The following is a 21,076-nucleotide window of genomic DNA, read 5'->3' on the forward strand; positions in this document are numbered from 1 at the left end:
AACTGAAGGATTATGTTATGCACATTGCAGGTCACTTCTAGCAATAATCAGCCAGAATTTAGCACCTAATATATGTCTAATAAATCTGAATTAAATCTTTAATTGAAGGGCTTAATGTGAAGAGTAACCAAAAAAATAAACAACCTGTTCTCTTGCTCTACTGTTCATCCCTTCTACTTGAGGCAATTACTGCAAGTCATATAGCTCATTTTATCCAGCTGCTGCAGGAGTAAGGGTTCAGGCAGAACAGGTCCCTCCCTGCCCTGTTTGCAGGTACAGCACGGGCCACTTCTTGCAACCCAGAGCACTGCTCTAAAGCCCTGCCTGTCATGTCTGGCATACGGCGTTGCAGCCCTCAGATATGATGGTTTTCATTTGTTACGGCTGTCAGTGACTTGAATCAAGCTCTGGTGCTGTTAATCCATCCTGAGTGGAGATCCCAGCAACGCTTTCTGGTAGTGGGGAGAAGTTTACTTCCTGCTGATACTTTGCAATAGCAAAAGAGAGAAATATGCTGCTGATTGCAAATGACCGTGGATATGCCCAAGCACTCAGATCCCCAGTGCAGGCTGCTTTTTGGGGGGACAGCAAGGTTTGCAGTGAAGTCACTGGGACGCCAGCGGGGAAAGCAAGGCATTGCCTCGATTAGCCAGCACTGTCCGCTTACTGTGACGCTGTGATGAATTGGGAGTTAAATTTTTATAGATCACATAGAAAAGGCAGAGCACTTATTATTTACTTTGCATGCAGTTATTCCTCCTTCTTCTCCTTGTCAGTATTTTGATTGCTGCCGAAATCTCTCCTCCCTGGGTGTAGGCAGCAGCGGAAGGATGGGCATGCACGGGCTATATTGCTAAGCAACACTGCCAGAGCGTTGCGTACCCCAGGCGCTGTCGTTACCGCGCATCCATTTTGCATCATCCACTGCCTCAGTGCTGTGCTTGCTGGATTTCGATCTCGCAGACCTGTTGGTATCATTGAGTAGAGGAGATTACAGTGATCGTAAAGTTAAACAGAAAATGGCATTGCCTGTTGCTGGTGGGAGGCTGAGGGCACAGGAATGCTGTTCGCAGGGAATTGATGCTCATGGCTATTGATTGGCAAACACTTTGCATTGCATTGAATGTCAGCCTAGTTAGTTCATAAATTTATGGATGTCATTCTGCATTTGGCACAAACTTTCCTGCTTTCTGTGTCATTTTGTCTGGAGAGTTTGACTAAAATGGCAATGTGATCTGCTATGAACAAAATGGAGAGGTGGGAATAAAATACTAGCTTTATCATTTGCATTTACCCTACACCTCGAAGAGCAATGTTCAGCATACCTCTGCTTTCTAATTTTACTTTTTAACACGGTTCGAAGCCCAGGGAGACTCGTTATAAATTGATATAATGACATTGGTACAATATTGGTAAAATATTGGTATTTGGAGATGGTTGTCAGATAACTTTCATTTTCCATGCACGAGTGCGTAGAAAGCATACAACATTTATTAAATACTTTGGGGACAATTTTAAGTCTTACAAATATACGCTGGGTAATTGAAAACAAATGTTAGCTTTTCTTCAATAGCGCTTCACAGTAGTCACAGTGCAGTGTGACCAAGTTTTATTTTAGTATTCTTTGGAGACGTTTGAAGTATGTGGCTTCTTAAATCCGAGCTGACTTAGAGCGTGGGGATCGCTCTCTGTAAAATGCGTTATTGCAGCCTTTGGGGGAGAGTCTTCAGTGAGCAGTGTTTGCCCCTCTGGGTCGTGCCTGGCCTGTTGGATGCACTCCTTGCAGCCGCCCAACTGTCTGGGCTGCAATTTGGTAAAAACTTCGGTAACAGAGGCTCTTCTGTGGCACTTTGTACCTGGGAGGCAGTTGCTCCATGTGGCCTTGGGGGTGTTGTGAGCCGTGGCAGCATGGGGTCTCATCATGCCCCCTCAGGGCTCTTTGTGGGCCAGATCCGGCTCATGGGGTGCTCCATTTGTGTTTGTTTTGCAAGCGGCGAGGCTTGCTCAGAGGAGCTGATCTGCATTTGGAGCAAGGCTTGGGCCGCTGTGGTGGCAGTGATCCCGTACACCATAACCCTGGAGCGCCACTGAGCTCCAGGTGGATGCTCAGTGGTTCTGCTGTGGGGACAGGAGTCAAGAGGTGGCTTGGCTTGCCTCTGCAGTGAAGACCCATCCCTAGACTGCTGTCGCGGGGCTTTTCACAGGTAGCCAAAAGAGCGATGCCTTTTGCTCCCCGCAGCGTGTTGAATTTGGGCTGGTGATGCCGAGGAGGAGTGTGCCACATATAGGATGTATCTTGTCTAACAATTAGTCATCTAGAAAGGGCGTTTTGATTCTCTGTTCAATTGCTGCAGAGGAGTCGGCTGCTTCAGAGGTAATTTGTCCTGCTTCGACCCATGTGTCTGTGCAGAAGGGAGCAGGCTCCCTTGTCCTGCCGCACAGTGAGGGGAGGGCGTAGGCACGGCCGTGGGGTCAGTGTCCAGCTGGATGGGGTTTTCCACCCCACATGTGCCAATAATCAGCCCTTGAGCTAAGAAGCATCCTCTTCCCCTGCCACATCTTCGTGGGAACGTTTCTGAGGTGGGGAAGGGCCTGTCAAGCTCCCTGTACCACTGTGGGAAGAGGGGCCACCATGCTCCTCTCTGAGGCACAGTGTTTATGCTTTTAGCAGAAGAAACACAGAATAAACCACTGCAGAAGAATGGAACCTAATGAAGAGAATTTGAAGTGCCTTTATCCTTTGAAAAGTGAGTCTAAATATAGTGCTGTGGAGTTCAATATCTGTCTCTCCGAGACATTCAGATCAAATGTACCCGTTTTGAGATTCTTATTTTTTTCCCTCTCCTTTCTGTCAGCCAAACAGCCTCCCCTGGGAATTTGAATTCCAGTTGAGCTCCTTTGGACTCGTGAATCACTTCCAGTTACAAAGGCACTGCGGTGCGGCCGGGACGTGGGTAATTATGTTAGTGTTTGGCAAGGCAGAGTAAAGCCCATCTTGCCTCCCTCCTATTGTATCAGCTTTTGTTGCTGTTTCAGGAGTAATAATGATAATAATAATAATAGCAGCAATACAAGGGCCGCCGTGAAAGCTGGGGCACCTGACTCAACGCACGCAGGTAAGCGGGAGGCTGGGGAAGCTGCAGTCTTTCCCGAGTGCTCCCCTGGCACGTCTTCACTGTCCTCAGCCTTATTTTTTTTTTTCACATGAGCTGGGGCCATGATCAAGTGGTGTCTTGTTTTTGCGAGACAGGTATATTCAGAAAGGCCATTCTCTTACGCTATATAAAAATGGAAATTCATCCCTAAACATCTACATTCATTTGTAAAACAGTTAAGAAATGAAAACTGTCAACACCTGAGACTGAGAGTCCATCTGGCCTCCTGAAAGAGCTCAATTTTCCCTTTGCTGATGTGGGCTAGGTATATAAATGTGATCGGCAAAACAGCAGCAGAGGTGCCTGGGCTCATTTCTGTTTGCATCCATCCACTAGAGACTTCTTTTTAAGGATTTGCTAGGCTCCTGAATTGTCATCTTATCATAAAAAGGGGCATAAATCCTTTTGTTTGCCCTGTGCAGCCATTCTCCCCAGATCTATACGAGTATTGGAAAATTCTCTGTCTGTCATTGTGAAGTTTGAAAACCAACTTAACCTGTGCCTTGCCACGCATCCTTTCAAAAGGATGTGCTGAAGATTTATTCTGTTTGTTCTTTAAATAAAACTAGCAGAGAAAAAAAATCTTGTTCAAATACATTATTTTCTGAGAGTGACATATGCTGTTGACTCACACAAATATGTCTCCTGGATAGTCCCTTGTGTAAGAAATCTCTGAGCACTTCATCTTCAGTCATTAACGAGAATATTTTCTTTTGGTAAGAGCTGCTAAAAACTCTGATCTGAATTCTCCAAAAATGCAAAAGATGTCAAGTTATACAAATCCAATATTTGATATGTTAATAACTGAATAGGCTAGAAGAGGGGTAACAAAAATATAACCTGAGGAAATGCGTTGTCTTCCTGGTGGTGTTTTTCCCCTGGTTGCTGTTTATTACTATCCATGTTACCTTGGTAGCAGCTTCCGATGTATCCCTGGATAAGAACATGCACACAGGAATATGATGAAGCATGTATGGGAGACAGGAACACTTACAGCACATGCAAGTGAAATGAGGTGTATTTCGTTTTTCCTTTTCTTTTTGCTTCTTGTATTGTTGAAGCTGTAAAGTCCCTTGCTGACTTTCCTTATACCGTCACAAGGGTGGTGTTTTTGTATCACTCCCAGGGATTACCTCTGAGGGCTGTGCCCTGTCTCAGGCTGGCAACAGTCGCAGTCCCAGCTGTAGGAGCAGAAACTGCATTTTCCCTTTTATTTCAGCTGACAATTAGCAGCTGTTTGTGGCATGTGGCAATTGGATTTTACTTACTATCTGAATTGTAAAGGTATCCTCTATGTCAAGGAAAAAAACCATCTCTGAGAGGTGGTATGTACTGAAGTCTTTGCCTTGCGGGATGTATAAGCAATGGATGACTTGGAAATCTCAAGTTCTGTCCTGCTTTTGGTCAGTATTTTGAAAGATACTCTCAATTGCCAGCACAGATGGTTTTAATACCATATTTCAGTAAAAAGTTAACAAGTGTTTCCTCCTTGGATCAATGTGCGGTGCAAAGCCCCGTCTGGAGGGATGGGGCGGGGGTTTGCTAAACTGGATTTATCTTGGTGGTTAGGGGGATTAGCCTAAATGAAGCTGAAGCGTTTCAAATCCTCACCCAAATCAATTTTTCTTCCCAATGCGATAGTGCCCCTCTCCTAGCAGAGGGAATTACCATTTCAGCCAGGCAATTTAGAGCTATCTTAGGCAGTGGTGTCAGGCCTGCTCCACGCGGGGTCAGTTCAGCGTCACGATGATGGTTTTGAAGGTTCCAGTTGTATCTATAGTGCCGTACTAAATTGAACAGAAAGTAGTTACAGCACGTGAATGGCAAAGGGCATAACAAAAGCTAAAATCCATTTCCAGTGGGTATGAAATTCTGGTTATATATTTATTTGTGCTCATGTAAGAAATGCTGTTACAGTAGTGATAATATGCCACCCCAGTCCTGCGTACCTACCGTGAGCCATCCTCTCCTGGCAGTGGGTGGTTCCTGGATATATCTGGGCTATTTTGTGATGCCCTTTGCAAGGACAGTATTAACTAATGAAGTTGGTGCTTTTCCTGGAGAAAGGGCTTTCCACAATGTGCATCCAGCCTGGCTTGGATTTCTCTGGTTGCACCTGTCTGCACCCTGTTGATCTCTGATTGTTGTGTTGCCCGACTTATTCCCATGACAGCGAGCAAGAGTTTTGGGTCAAAGAAAAATGCAGAATCAGGTCTCCCAAGTGCAAAGAGGCATTCAATAAATTGCTTTTTGGGATCAGTTAGGGATTAGTGGCTATTTTAGGAGCTTTTGGAGTTAGCTTTCCTTTAAAAAAATTTGTATAAAAAAATCCTTTTTTGTTTTTGTGGTGCAAAGGTTTATGGAGAGCAGAGGAAAATAATAAATCTGACAAGCTTTGCTCAGGGAAGTCGTCTTTCCCTGCAGTCAAATATGGCAAAGGTTAGCCGCTGGTATCTCGGGATGGCTGCATAAGGACTGGATCTTCAAAAGCTTTGGGAGTCAAACTCAGTCCTGCAGGATGTTGGCTTCCTTTTCTTTGCTACCAGAGGATCCTTGCAATGACTTCACGGATGCTCGAATGCTCAACGTCTCCAGCTTCAACCAGATTTTTTGAGCCTGATGTTTCCCCCCATTGAAGTCTGCTCCCGTTGTGGGGAAAAAGAGAGGGTGCTTATCACTGAGCAGGGAAAGTAAGGTGTACGTGCCTCCTGGCTTTGAATTGCGTTAGTTGATGTACAGGCTTGAGGGCACTGCCGTGCTGTGGTGGATGTTTAGGAAAAAGCCAGCTGTTTCAAGTGGGTTGCAATGGAAGGGAAGTCTTTGGGCTTTTGATTTCAGGATGCCTTAGTTTGCTGCTCTTCTGGAGTTATGAAATACTGTAGAAATGCTGACAAATTAATGACTTGGAAAACAAGCCCTCATAAAGAAAATGTCAGGGTTTGGAGACCTGCTTGGCAGCTCTGGAGACTCCTGTGTGTTTTGCCATTGATTATGAAGGTGCTGGAATGGCTAATTTTGCGCTTTCCTCTGCAATATTTTATGACTTGGCAGAACAAATCGGGTCACTGCCTTTACTATCTGCTTGTGCAACGTGTAACTCTGGGGACTGGAGGACAACATTTGAGATTTGCACAGAAATTGGAATTTAGCTGGGAGGATTGAAGACGCTTATTTTGCTTGGATTATGTTCCTGTTTATCAGCATCGGGAGGTATTTGAGAGACCTAAAAATTGAATTCTAGGTTTTGCATTAAAAAAAAATTTTCTGTTAGAATGAGTTTTTCTTTGTGGAAGTTGGATATTGAGTATAGATCTGACTCTCCTGTGTCTGCAGAAAGAGGATAAAGAATAAACCAAGCTTATTCTTAAAAAGCACATAATAAAAAAAGAAATAAGAGGTTTTTTTTAAAAAAAGTTTATTGCACTGCTTTGAATCAACAACACTGAACTGGGAACTTCAGAAACTTTTTAGAACAGATTGTGCTGGCTTTCTTTTTAGCTCCATAAAAAACCTAAAACGTTTTTTTTTTAAAAAGTAGCCACTAATGAAAACACTGAGGTAACTATTAACTATCATTTTCGATTAAACCATCTAGAGAGGAGCCTGTGGGAGTTGGCTTGAAAAAGGATGTTATTATTACATTGCTTTATAGCAATACCAATTTTTAACCACAGAATATGTTCTTTAGGCATTAAGTACTGGGGAGAGCAAAGAAAATGAAGATCCTGAATTACATAAAGCTGATGAAAATACATTTATGGGATGATCTTTCTCTGCTGGTGAGAGAGTAAATGCTAATTTACTCTTGCTGTCTAAACTGAGCTGGAGTAACAGGCACACCTATGGTGCATGTTATGACCTTTGCGTAGTGCTGCTGTGTTCCCTCCCAGGGCTGGTAGCGTTTTGTGGATCAACAAAGTACTTCCCATTTACATAAAGACTTTTAAACTCCTCTCTTGAATATCTGATTCACTTTAGAGATGTGCAGTTGTCTAACAGAGCAATGGCTGTTGCAGTTAGTAATGTATTTTGAGATCTTTGAGATTGGAAGGTGCTATCAAACTCTATGATGTCTGTTATTTTAATTTTATGTTCTGCTCTATACAGTCCTGAAGCCTAATATATATTCTATTCTGCTAGAGGGAACTGGCTTCTTTTTAAGATTTTACAGGCTGTTTCTGTTGTGCAGTGGAATTCAAATTAGGAATTATCCTGTTCTGCTCAGAAAAGAAAATCTTACGTTAGCATGGAAAGGTAGGCAAGGTTCAGTGGCAATATAATTGTGGGGGAACTGAGTCCATGGCAGTTATACATCTGCTGTAAGGTCCTTTGCGTGCAGATAATAGCTGGGATTTTCAGCCTGGGTCTTAAAGAATAGAAGCCCCTTTCACGTTATTTGGTGTTTCTTCTAAATACAAAAAGTTTATCTTCAGTCCTTGTGCCCCATTCTCAGGGAGCAAACAGGTTTAGTCAAACCTTCTCTTGGCTTTGCAAAGAAAAATAAGGGATGGTTCCTGTAATGTGCTCAGGGCACTGGTGTTCGATCGCAGTCTTTAGGGATGACAGATATGTGCTTGACAGCGATGCATTGATGCATATTGATCTCAGAAAACTGATGAGGGACCCAGACTTGAGTGGTCCACGTACCTGGAAGCAGCTGCAGTCTTATCTCAGTTTAATTGATTATTGAAGGCTTTTCTGGCTTGCAAGCCAGAATGAGTTCTTATTAGATTTGGCCTTTAACAGCAGCATAGTTACCTGAGGGCAGAACTGCAATGTTATGGCTCCTGAATGTTTACTGACTCCTCCCTTCCCTCCTTAATGCTGCTCAAGGTGACTGTCAAACCCACAAAGGCTTTCCTAATGAAATGTAGAAACTCTATAAATCTATCTTCTGCGCACAGAAGTGTGTTTTTTTTTTTTCTCTCTGTTCTTTTTATCTCCTAGTAATTGTTCCCCCTAGGATCAGCTGCATGATATTAAAGAATCTTTTCTTGTTGTGCAATTAGCTCCAAAATGGCATATTCTGCCGGTACATCAATCTTGTTCTGCAGAGGCAGGCGGCCATGGGCCAGGAAGGACCTTGGCATCGTTCCTGGAGGGGCTCTTTTTGCCCTTGTACGCTCAGGTTTTTTTAAGCCTTGATGGTGATAACGTGTGCCGTGTGCCAGGTCTGCCTTCCATCCCACATAAGCACGTGTGCTTAGGTATTTACAGGTGGCTCTTCATCTCCCATATTGCCTGGGAAGTGCTAACGTATTCCCATGGGATGAAGGCAGCAGCATGGAAAAACCTAAGGCCCAATAAGGTATATAAGCACCTCAGTCCCATTAAGGTCTGCAGGGTTTCACTCGGTTTAGTGAAGCCAAGCTTATAATATTTGGCCAGAGTAGCCTAGGAGGCAGCTGGCATCAAACTTAGCTCTTCCAGCCCCAAAGCCAGTTCCTCGCAGTTGCATCATTGTCCTTGAGGCAGCGGGCGATTGTGTGGCTGGAGGAGGAGCAGCCACCGCTACTTTTGTTGCTTGTGCTGTTACTGCAGACCCCTGCGTTAGCAGGCATGCCAGCGGGCTGTTTTGCGAGCAGCTTCGAGCCTGTGCGTGCCCTTGTGTCTCTTGTGCAAATTTCAAAATGCAGACTCTCCTACTTGTATGGTGGACGTGCAGCAGGTGGGTGCTGGGTGTGAGGTTTGCTGGTCACTTGCTCCTTAAAAAAAGAAATAGGTCGATGCTGTCCTTTGTGTTAATGAACAAATCCAGATATGTTGTACAAGCCTTTCTCTGGGCTTTTGACTTGTTCAGATTTAGTCAGAAATTCAGCGGGGATGGACCCAACACAGAAGCAGCTGAATGAATTTAGCTGGATCAAATTTTCAAGGAGGGTGACAGCAAGAGGATTCTGCTTGAGTAACGTTATTAGAGCTGTTCTCTGCCGTTTTGAATAGGTTTCCTATGCCCGCAAGCTTTGGATCCCTTTCTGGTTTTGTTGAATATATTCTACCTGTTGTAAAGCAACCTAACCTTGTTTTAATAAATGCTACATAGCTCTATACTGTAGCACCACAGCAACATAAGAAAACTGGGGAAAAAACATTCTCAGCTTTTGGCAAGCTTGCGGATGAGTTGCTATGGGTTGGATTCTTGCATGCGCCACTCTGAAATTAAAATACCAAGAAGGCTGTAAAAAAAAAAAAAAAAAAAAAATCCCAACCACAGCCATACCAACCTTCTTATTCCTGTATTCTTTGGCTAAGTTAGAGCACTGATAACTAGAAAAGATCTTTTCAAATGTTTCTCTGTCTCCCGTTCAGAAAAGCAAAGCTAATAATGTTGCAGTTTAAAGAGTTTTTACACTGTGGATGTTCTCCTGCACTGATCTAATGCAAATCTAAAGTTTGGACTGCCAGCCGTGAGAAAGAATATTTATTTTAAAAGCCACCCCCATCATGAAATCCCTTTGGACTTGAGGAGAAGATGTATAGAATAGAAATGAAATGCAGCAGAGGTAAACAGAAATTTAATAAGGTTCTATAGGAATTTCTGTACAAACCTAAGGAGTTTAATAGAAAATGAGAGGTTATTTTTAATCATTCTCTGGAACACCATAGCACGGTTTTAATTAAATTATGTAGGATGGGTAGGAAAAAAAACCTAAGGAAAGATGACTAATTTTCTATTAACCTTTATTCACCTTTTTCATAAAATGAATTAAGTTAATGACTAATTTCTGTTTGTGTTGTCTTGGTGAAAGCTCATATTTACAAAGTTTAAACTGTCTCCAGTACTTCTGGTCTGTCCTTGCCCTTCCACCCCTCGTTTGGTTAGTTTGTGCCCTAGCGTGGGCCCTCAGTAGGAAGATGAACCTACAGAATAGATGAGACTATAGGGTACTAAGCCCTGCTGACCCCTTGACTTATTGTGGGACCAAGGAGGTTTTTAGAATATTTGTCTTTATTCCTTTTCTGCCCCCCCCCCCCCCCCCCCCCCATTGTGATTCTCCCTGGAAAAGGGGATGGTCCTGAATTCCAGGTTCCTCCAGGCTGGTTTGAAATGGGTATCTGAAAGAACCACCTTGATTCTTGCCATCAACAAGTCAGAGTGGTCCCGTATGGACCTGCTGGCTTGTTTGTTTGTTGTGTTGTTTTTTTTTTTTCTTTTTTTGGCCTTGTTGGATTTGATTCGCCATGCTGCTTTAATAGCTGTAAAATGAAGTAATTAAAGAAAACTTGAGAAAGTCGTCAACCTTTTGGACACTTGTAATTTTTCAGTAGGCCGCGTCTGAGCCTGGTAATGATTGCACTCACATGGGCCATTGGTCTCTTAAATGAAATTTCATCCTATGCTTTGAAAAATGCTTGACGTTTCCTTTAGTATGAGGGGAAACCAAGTCCATAGATACCCCCTTGAAAACGGCCTTAGTAATTAATCCCACAAGGCTCATAATGTTGCTGGTGTCTCCTTTAGTTACATGCAGAAATAAAGACAAATGGCTCTTGTTAATAGCCCCAGGAATGCATAAATCTTGCTTGTTTATGGGAGAAGGCAACACAAGAAGACATTATGTTACGAGGCTTTTTGTTCGATTTATGGCGTGTTGCCTGCCTGTATGGTCATGGATTTAAGTCAGAAGTGTGCGGATGGGTACAGCTCCCTGCTTTGCGTTACCCGGAGGTATGCCCCGCAGTCGCTCCAGCACTGGGGGTGGGAAATGCTCTGCCTTGGGACAGGGAGGCTGGAGGGTGCGGCTGGGTTGCAGGATGCTCTCTGTGCCAGTCCTCCTCATGGCAGAGGGTCTTGAGCCTCCATCCTTGGCTTGAGTGGGAAAGGGTGCACATGCCGGCTGAGTGCTTCCCCTTTGCTGCAGGTCGCAGCTTGTTGCCCTGCAAAAGATCAGACTGTTTTCATAGAAAAGCTGGGTTTTTTTTTTAGAAAGGCATGTCATCCCCAGGGCTTCAGCCTCCTACTCTTCTTCATGGCATGTGCTTTCCTGCATCCTCCCCCTACCAAATGCATCTCATTTAACCTCACACAGGTGGTACCTCAGGACACTGTAAAAATGTTGGTTGAAAGGATCTTCTGGAGGTTTCCAGCCCAGCCTCCTGCTTGGAGCAGGACAGTTGCCCACATGAGGTCAGGACAGCAGTGGTTTTGCTGAGCTGAGCCCGAAACCCTCCCAGGATGGAGAATCCCCCCCTCCCTGGGGCCTGTTCCTGTGCTTCCTCTGAGGGAAGACCTTCCTGATCCCCAGACTAAGTCTCCCAAACTGATTTGTGGCCATTGTCCCTGTTTTCCTGAGGGATCCCTTTCTGGGATCATTCTATCTGATCTTTACTTCACTCAATTCAAGCTGCTTCTGCTCACCTCCAGTCCTTACTGACCTGTTATCACCTCCCTTCCTGCCTGCTGAGGTTCCCTTGGAACCCTTCCCAAGGCACCCTTCCCAACAGGGTGAACAGTACATCATTTCCTGAAAATATCTTAGTTTTTCAGCTGTCACAGCTCACAGCTTTCCTTGCCCTTCCACTGCAGCCCTGCTCGTCTTTTATTGCTTGTCTTATGAAGGCACCGGTCCCCTCACTGGGGACGGGCAGCCGCCTGATGAGGAGCTGGCTGTGGGTGCTCATGATGGCTGTGTTCATCATCTTAACAGAAGGCTGGATTTTTCTAAAAGGGTGGAGATGGGTACTTTTGAAAATCAGTTTGGATATCTGTCTTAAAAAATTTTGGCTTAATTTTTCTCTGTGACTGAGCAGTGCTTCATGGAGTCAGACCTCCTGGAAATCAGTAATGTAGCAGGAGGGGACTCTGGCTGCTCAAACCATCACTTGTTCCTCAAACAGTGCAGGAAGGACTGAGGAATTTCCTCTTGATTTTGAAGTAGAGGAACAACCACTCCGTGTAGCTTGTTTTAACAGTTGATGTAATTATTTCTGCTCTTTTAGCTGCGGCTGCTATTTTTATCAGCCCTGGACTTGCATACTGCTGTAGTAACAGCTCTGGGGCAGACCTCCTGTTCTTCCCAGTCCCGAGTGTGAGGTACGGCTCTAATTATATTTACAGTTAATTCACAGTTCACTGAGCTGAGCTTGGGGCCAGTTTCACAAGTGCTTTGCTTTGTTATCAAACTGTTAATAAATACGGGGAGCCGTTGAGAGTGAACACAGGCAGCAAAATCCAAACAAGGGGGGAAACTCGTGTGTCATTAACTCCATGCTACACCCGTTGATGAAAAGCAGAACCCCACCGAAGGAGCGCATGGGATATCGCAGCGCATCCGTCGCAAAAATGATATTTTACTGAAACATGATTTAATTGGTGTGTAGGCTTCCCTGCTCCCTTTTGAATCTTTAATGATTACTGAGGTATTTGGATGGAGGAGAATAGGAGATATTCTTGTGTTTTAAGTTATTAGACTGGGATCAAGAGATCTGTATTCAGTTCTGTGCAATGGCTGGGCTTTGAATTTCAGAGGACGCTTCATCTGTGCATGTCTCAATTCTCCAGTTGTAAAGCAGAGATAATGTTTGCAAAATTAGGCTGCCATCATAAGTCCTGCCTGGCTGCCTCCAAGCCAGCCGGAGGTGCGACTCCTCCAGCTGACAGCTCCGGCTTCTCTCCTGCTGCCTGGCTGAGGGTGGTCCTGCTGCCTGGGTGACCACGAGACTTCTTGCTTTCCCATGCTGGGCGGGCACCACACAGGCAGTGCTGGCAATAACTAGGGTGGGCAGCATGGCTGGGGGATGCCACCAACCCTCCCACGAAGTTTTTTTGTTGGAGCATGTTAAGGAAGTTCCACTGTTGGAACTTCCCTGTGCAGGCAAGCCCTGTGCTGTATTTGCCTCCAGATCTGTGCTAGATCCATCCCTGAGTTGTCCCCAATGTCCCATGGGTGTCCCTGTGGTGGGACGGTGGCTTTGGGGGGGAATATCCCATCATCCCTCCCTCCCTTTCCTGTAGTTGCATCTGTGCACGGCAGCTCCCCTGTTGGAACCTGATTCTGTGCAATAGTTTTCAGAGCAAACTGTAGGAACGAGGAATAATGGGAGAAGAAGTGGTTTGGGTGGTGGAAGACTTCTGTGCACATGTCTTACCTATTGACTTAGTCAGCTTTTATTCCAGCACCCCCATCTCTGAGGACTGAGGTTTCTTCCTTCTTAGGTCTCCCCAAAGCTCTTGGTGTGTTTCTCCATTAGGTTTTCTCCTCTCCAAGCTGGTTACAAGCTCAACAGTTGGAGCTGGTGGGACCAGAGATGGGACTTCAGAACAAGTGATGCCAGCCTCGCACATCAGCAGGAGCTTCCTCAGGGGGTGGTGCATTTTTTCTGGGTCCCTGCTATTGAAGTTGGGACTAACTGTGAAATTTTAGTAGCAAACACCACAAATGAGGTCAGGTCACCAGACCATTCATCCTGTTATGGAAGTATTTTCAGGCTGATTGAGAACCCTGTGCACCAGTGAGGAGGAGGAAGGGTGTGGTACAGCCTGGCATCTAGAAAAATCATGAGCCTTTGATTTGTCCAACTGGGATAGCGGATATATGACGTGGCGCGGTTATGCCTTGCTTTCGTCCCAGGGACAGGGTGTGTATCAATTAGAAGCTCATCTGTATTTTCAAATCTCTTTGCCAGGCTGTAGGTATTGAAGAGTTTTTCAGTGAGTATGACAAAATGTCAAAGTTATTTTGTGGATTAAGCCCTCTCCCCCAACAAAAAATCCCCTCCTGCCTTGATGCTCTTTGTGATATGGATGTTAATGTTTATATATAAACTTTATTTTTAGACTACTGAGCCAGATCAAAGGGAGAAATTGGATGTAGGCAGTAGGCAAAAGGCTGCCCATTAAGAGATATGGAAGTCGTGCAGCTTTCCTGTGGCGGAGCTATGCAGGAGGCTGAAGCCCCTGTAGTAACTTATTTTCCCCTAATCCGCTCCTGCCTGCCTAGTGTGAGCACATAATTTAGGTCAAATTATGCAAGAAGTGAGGATGAGCCCCCTCTGTCCCTGCCTTTTACCTTCTCAGCTGAGTCTAATCCTCCTGCACCTCCCATGGCTATGTGACACTTCCCAGGAATCTGAAGGTGGCATGTCCGTGTGCGGCAGGTCCGTGCGTCCCTGCTCACCTGCTCCGTGGTGGTGGGGCTGGTGTTACCCACTGTGCAGAACTGAACACCGTGCAGTTTTCCTGCATTTTCGGGTTATTTATGTCTCTCACTAATATACCAGCTTGTTTTGCCTGATAAAATACCAAGACCTAGTGGCAGGGAGGCACAGAAGACTGAATTCACCTTATACAGAATTGGTGCTCTGTGTTTGTCTTTCCGTGCTGGTTGCCAGCCATAGGCTTCCTATTAGGTTTTATCCAATTAGTATCTATTGTATTTATTTAGCGTTTGGTTTCAAAGAAGGGTTTGAATGCCATTGCCCTGTACGTGCTGACAGAGAAAGGGCAAATGCCTCAAGTGCTCTCATGTCCCATTTCTGAAAGCGCTGGCCGGGGGATTTGTCCACCTGTGAGTTACTGCAGAGGAGGAGAGAGCAGAGCTGAAGCTGGAGCAGCTGCTGTTGAAGCTGTCCATCTGCAGGCAGTTGGTGGGGCTGGTTGACATGTGTTGCTTCCCCACAGACCAGCCCTAAGCAGCTCTCATGTGGGAAGGAGTCACCTTTTTTCTTTTTTTGCTTTCTTTTATTTTTTTCTTTTTTCTTTTCTTCCTCTAGTCTGCTCTAGAAGCAGATCTTTGCAAGTCTCCAAAAGGATGGGGCTGGTATCAAGCCGTACCTGCTGTATCAGTAATTAGAATTAGCTGTTACAGCAGGAATTATATTGGGAAGGCAAGCTCTGTGCCATTGAGTCCTCGCTATTATTTAAACTCCTTAGGTGCTTATGTTGGTCTTGAGAGTCAGAGTTGAGCTCTTAAATCACTTTGAATCCTTTTGGGCAAAATAGTTATTAGAGCTGGGGGCTTTTTTGTAAGACCTCGTATGCGTGAGATTTCCCTGTGACGCGCAGAGGTATTTGTAGAGTCGTAGCCTATATGTTTTAATGGGAGAGACATGGCAATGATTAATAACTTGGTCAACCCATGCTGGCCCTTCTGCTTCTAAGGCAGGGGAAGATGGAAAACACTGTGCAGAGAAACACGTCTCCTCTTGGGATGCTGGGCTGGAAATGCTTGGTGAGGCCGAACAGAATACCACGCAAGTGATACAATAATGCTGCTTAACTGAGGATTTTATGCAACTGGAAGTAAAAATGTTGGAGTCACATAAGAGCCTTTGAAAAACCCGAGAGGGTGAGCTCTTACCTGACTTCAAACGTTTAAGCACACAGTGAAGTTCTTTAATAAGCTGAAGTCCTTAATTGTGAACTGTGCGGTGCTAGGACCGTCCTTATGCTGTGAGTACGGAGCTACGAGTTGTCGTAAGTTATGTACGATGACAGTGCTGCGGTGTTGTGAGTGCCGGACTTGCTCGAGACCACGTGCCCCCGGCAAGGATTAAATTTAGCACCCTCTGGTCTCAAGAGCTGCTGACCCAAACCTGCCCCTGTGCAAATTCATGGTGGTATTGTTGTGGAGGAGAGTTTTGCATCAGGATTTCTGAGAACATGGGTAATATCAGGGATTTTGGCCTCTATCAGTGGGTAGCAATTAAGGGGTGTCAAGATCATTAATGCATAATTAATCTTAATATTTTTACTGCTTTATGTGCTTAACAAACTGATACAGAAGCAGGGATCCATGTGCTTGTTTTGACGCTTCTGATAATGGAGGCCAGCAATAAACTTGTTCACTGCATACTTTTATTTTCCCCTGTAAGTTATTTCTGACCTCAGGCAATTAAAAATTGCCTTAAAATTTATTCCCATTAGAAGTCACACTGAGAATGATGAGACTACAAAAGGAAATGCAGTGCTGGCTTTCGGGCTCTGGCCTGCAATAATTATTTGCCTCTGAGTTGCTGATTGAAGTGCAGTGTAGGTATTTGAAAGGAAACATGGAACTTTTAATTTTTTGCTCATGTTTGTGAGCAGCCCTGAGTTAGCAAATCACCAGGAAACTGGCTAAAAAGAAGTGATTTCTTAGCAAATGAATTGTTAATTATTGAGCTCCTGTGAATTCCTGTAATTTTAAATTCATGTTGGCAACGGATCAAAAGAACATGTGGTGCCACAGTGTTAGAGTATTTTTATTTATATCTGATTCACAATTGTCTCCATGGCAATGTGAGAGATGAAGGCAGAGGAAAGAAATGAGTTATCACATTATTAATGACCCAGTGGAAAAAAAATTTAAGACATGTTAAGGATTAATTTTACATTATAGAGCTGCCAGCAAGCCATTATCATTATAGTTAAGGAATTGTTAGCATTTCTATTATAAACGTGGTTTTGAAGTGTTTATTACTCTTTTAATTTGCATCAGGCTGCAACTTTGCATGCAGGTTCTCTGAAAAATGAATTCTAATTTTAAAACGCACTGACCAGTTTATTAATTTTTAGGACATTTCAGTGCTCTGTGTCTTATAAAGGGTAATATTTCTCTGCCCTAATAACTAAATAATGGCTTTTTCCCTTCAAAAAGGAAACCCCAGCCCCTCAGTTAGAGAAGCAGCCTTCACTGCTTTGTGTTGGTTTCTATTTATTTATTTATTTAGGTTTTTTTATTTTAGTGGAATTTGGGGCAAAACTGCATATGGCTTTTGTAGAGGTGAACACAGCCCAGCTCTTTGCAAATTGAGCTGTTTCTGCTCTGCTTTCGTCAGAAATATTGTCAGTAGATGAATGACTAAAATGGAACAAATAGCTGGTAAAAGTGAACATCTCTTAGAGGACAGAGATTTTGTTTGTGTTGTGTGGGCTGTTTGTTTGGGTTTTGCTTTTCTTTTGCCCCCTAGCAGGGCAGGGGGAAATGCTTTTCATTAAAGTACACAGTTTATGCAAAATCCCCCTGCTCATAGTGGATTATTGCATAATGCAGGATAGCATTTTCAAGCTTGGCTAGCTGTGACTAGGAAGCTAAATGGGGGGAAAAAAGCAACAATTTTTGTTCTAAAGCAAAAGCATATTTGTGTCTTTCACCAACCACAGTGCAGGGTGCTGAGCAGGAAAAGGCCAGAGGTGCCAGCGTGCCAGGCGTTCCCAGCAAGGGCACTGCAAATGGGAGGCCCCACGTATGCCTCTAATGGAGGGGGGACCTCCCCATCGACTGCAATTTTAGGTATTTTCAGTAAGGTCGTGGGAGCTTCAGATGCCCCAGAGTCCTGGCTGCAGCATTGCAGTGCTGCGGGAGAGTGTTTTGGGTGTGTGCGCGAGGTCAAAGTTGGCTGGAAGAAAGATAACAGTATAAGCAGTACCAGTATTTAAAACAGAGGGGAAAGAGGAGTCAAGGCTTTATGGACCAGTCCATTTATCTTGGATTCCCAGAAAATGTGTGAGGCTCTGCAGGGTTGGCTCCTGTCCATCTCTATTGAATATTTTCATTATCAATCTGGGTAATGGAATGAAGAATATGTTTGTTAAACTGACAGGTGATATAAAGTCGGGAGGTACTGCAGAATCTTGGGGAAAGAGAACCAGAATGCTTTCTTAAAATAATCTGGACAGATTGAAATGGTGATCTGGAAAAAAGGATAAAAGGGCCAAGCGCTAGCTTAGGGCAAGCATTGCTGCAGATGGCAAATAGCAAGCTAGGCAACACTTCAGGAAAAGGATCTGGGGTTACAGTAGGCTATCAGCAGGACAAAAATCAGCATGCCATGTAATGGTAGAAAGGCCCTCTGCAGGGCTGAGTGCACGGAAGAGATGTGAAGTGATGCTGCTGCTCCAGCAGCCCTGGGGAGGGCTTGGCGGGATGCAGGGCACAGTGTGCGAAACTGTGACTGCTGACGACCTGGCTGGGAGGAGGAGAAAGCCTTCCAATCTTACTTGAAATCTCAAAGCAATTCAGGTGGGCTAGATGGCTCAGTGTGAGAAGACACGGGGAGGAGCGTTGCTCCTCCTAGGAGATGCATTGTGTAATCCAGGACTGCAGGATTACTGAACCTTGCTTTTTATTTCCTACAGAAGCCATGGTGCCTGTCTGGGTTATTTATGAAGAAGAAAGGATCAGTAATACACAATTTTTCTGCAACTCACCCATTTTTTGGCAGGTGTCTCTCTTCGGAGCACTGACCTAGCTTGACTCTTAGCTTTCAACTTTAATTTTTAAAAATGTTATTAACAGGGTAACAGCACTGAGCAAGACAGAGCTAGCTGAATTCCCTCGATGAAATGCTACTTTACTTGATTAAGTCCAATGACATCTTTGCATTCAGCTAACTAGCTCTCTGCAGGTGATAGAATAACTAATCAGAGTAAAAACATCAAATGAAATGAAATATAGACTGTAAACACCATTCTAATTAGTAGCTTTATGGGGCTCTGTCAGTGAATGATCATGGAGCAGATTTCTTGTTTTCCATCTTGAGAATATTTTGGGGTATTAGTCATGGCTGAATGCCTGCTTGTGTCTTCCTATCTGGGATTTAGGACATTTTAATCCTGGTTCTCTGTGCAGGCCCTATCTGTTATGAAGTGCTGAAAGTCATCCTTGGCCTCCAAACTGGCCTTTGGTTTTGCCTTCAAATCCATCAAATAAACTTGAAGAAGGTGGCCTGAGTTTGGTGCTGTCACCGCTATTGTAATGGTTGAATGATTTGCCATTTTAACTGAGGACTCTTGACCCGGTGTTTCTGTTTGGGGTTGGGCTGGAGGTGCAGGTGAACAGAGGAAAGCACAGAATTTGCAAGTGCTGTCGATGTGCATTTCAGCAGGACACAGGGCTGCGGTGAGCACGGGTGCTTGGGGATTGCTCCCCATGGGTGGTTTGGAATGCCGGTGGGGTTCCTGATGCAAGTGAAGGGGCTTTTTTTGCCATACCCCAGTATATGATGTATTGATAAGACATTAATGTCCTCTTAGTCTAGCCTTGGCCCAGGTTTTCAGAAAATTGATTGCTCTCGTAGTTGATGAGCGCAGCCGTTCTCTGCAAAGGATCACTGTGGGTGGTTTGAGCTTTGACGTGCCCCTGATCTGCGCACAGGCTTCGCTTTGAATGTGCTGCTGGCAGTGAGGATAACCCATACCTTTTCATTGCCTGCACTTCTTCATTCCCAACACCTCTATCCCCTCCATCCGCTGAGCAACACAAGGGGATGGAGGATGGGGGGGTTGTGGTCAGTCCATAACAGCTGCTCTCTGCCGCTCCTTCCTCCTCACACCCTTCCCCAGCTCCCCCGCGGTCTCTCCCTCATGGCTGCAGGGGAACCCCCGCCCCGGCGCCCGCAGCACCCCCTCGCCCTCGCCCTGCTCTGACCTGGGTGCTGGCAGGGCTGTTTCTCACACTTTTTACCTCACTCCACGCAACGTTTCGCCCTTTCCTAAACGCGCTTTCCCCGAGGTGCCACCAGCCTGGCCGAGGGGCTCAGCCGTGCCCTGCGGTGGGGCCATTGGAACCGGCTGGAACCGGCTGTGTCCGGCGCGGGGCGGCCCCGGCCTCCCCTCACAGAGCCAGCCCCGCTGCGGGTGCCTGGGCCGGGGCGCCCAGTGCCGCATTTTAACAGATTATATTTTGAGCACCGTTATTTCTTCCTCTCTCTTTGGAGCCAGATCAGCCCTGCTCTGTTTCTGGAGCCAGCAGCCTTCGTCTTGGAAGTTCATCAAAGGCGATTTTTTCAGTAATTAACTTTTCAGCCTGGAAAAACAAACAGAATTTCTACACAGCAAAATTACTGTCTGTTATGTAAGCAGAAACTTTTTTTTAAAAAAGTACCCAGACACTTTGCATTTACATCTATATATAGAGAGACAGAGAAGAACAGGTGGCTGTGGCTATGCCCTGCATTCGGTAGCTAATGGCTCCTGAGCTGTAGGGGTATTGCGTGTCTGAGAAGGAAAGCGGTGTAGCAAACCCGGTGATCACCCCAATGATGTGTTAAAATGAGATGCTGTGGTGGTGCCCAGATATTCCGGTCGGGTCGGCCCACGGCTGTGGGAGGAGGGCAGCGGGGGACACGTGTGGGCTTTCACGACCCGGCAGAAGGAGCTGCCGGAGCTGTGGTGTGCTCGGGGAGGAGATGTGGCGTGGCTGATTGCTGGAAAAGTGGTAGAGCAGGGGGCTGGTTTCTTTTAAAGCCTTTCAGTAAGATGGAGAGGAGGAATGATTTCCATGACAACAATTCAATTAGGGAGAGAAATGAAGGCTCTTGGAGAGGGAATCTGAAGGGAAGGTGTCACTGCCATGAACCTGGAGGGGGCTTGGGGGAGAGCGGGGGACTGAGTACGATCAAAACATTAAAACACAAAAGCCTGATTATTGCTCATGAATCAGCCCTTTCAGAAGGAAATAAATGATGGGAAGAGCCATGTGAAGCAAGCCAGTGGTGAGGAGATGGAGGGAGGGAGGGAGGAGGAGGGCAGACTCCTGCCTGATGGTACCTGGGTGTGGGAGGGCAGCAGGGATGGGATGTGGCCGCACACCCCATGGAGCTGCTTGGCTTCGCTCCACTACTGTGATTCCTCTGTAAGTGTAAGTGAAACCATCTTCTCCGTGGTTCAGCGACATGGCAAGTCTTGGGTCCAGCTCTGAGCATTAAGGTTTCTCCTGTTACTCTGCATACATGTGGTCTCTGTTTTTTCAGGCTTTCTCCTCTTGCCTTGAAATCTTGTAGTTGCATGTGTCCCTTGCAGGTCCCAGCAGTCTGGGTGTCCCTGCAAGCTGCTCCCTGCATCAGCCTCTGACTATTTTACTTTGTCCCTCTTCATTAGCTGATTTTCTTCCTATATCCTTGAAGCCCAGCTCCTTTTAGTGCTAACTAGAAATGGCCTGTCATCTCAAAATTCTGGGCCTTGATTATGATTATTATTCTCTTCAGACACGATTTTTGAG

The 21,076-nt window shown here is 45.2% G+C and overlaps 1 protein-coding gene across 2 annotated transcripts in view; it reads left to right on the top strand.

Moving 5' to 3' along the window:
- TMEM132B (transmembrane protein 132B) overlaps positions 1 to 21,076 on the top strand; it is a 256,479-nt gene that overhangs the window by 24,066 nt on the left and 211,337 nt on the right. The gene's annotated exons all lie outside the window — the stretch shown is intronic.

This window comes from Phalacrocorax carbo, chromosome 15 (genome assembly GCF_963921805.1).
Source record: "Phalacrocorax carbo chromosome 15, bPhaCar2.1, whole genome shotgun sequence".
In the NCBI taxonomy this organism is placed as follows: Eukaryota; Metazoa; Chordata; class Aves; order Suliformes; family Phalacrocoracidae; genus Phalacrocorax; species Phalacrocorax carbo.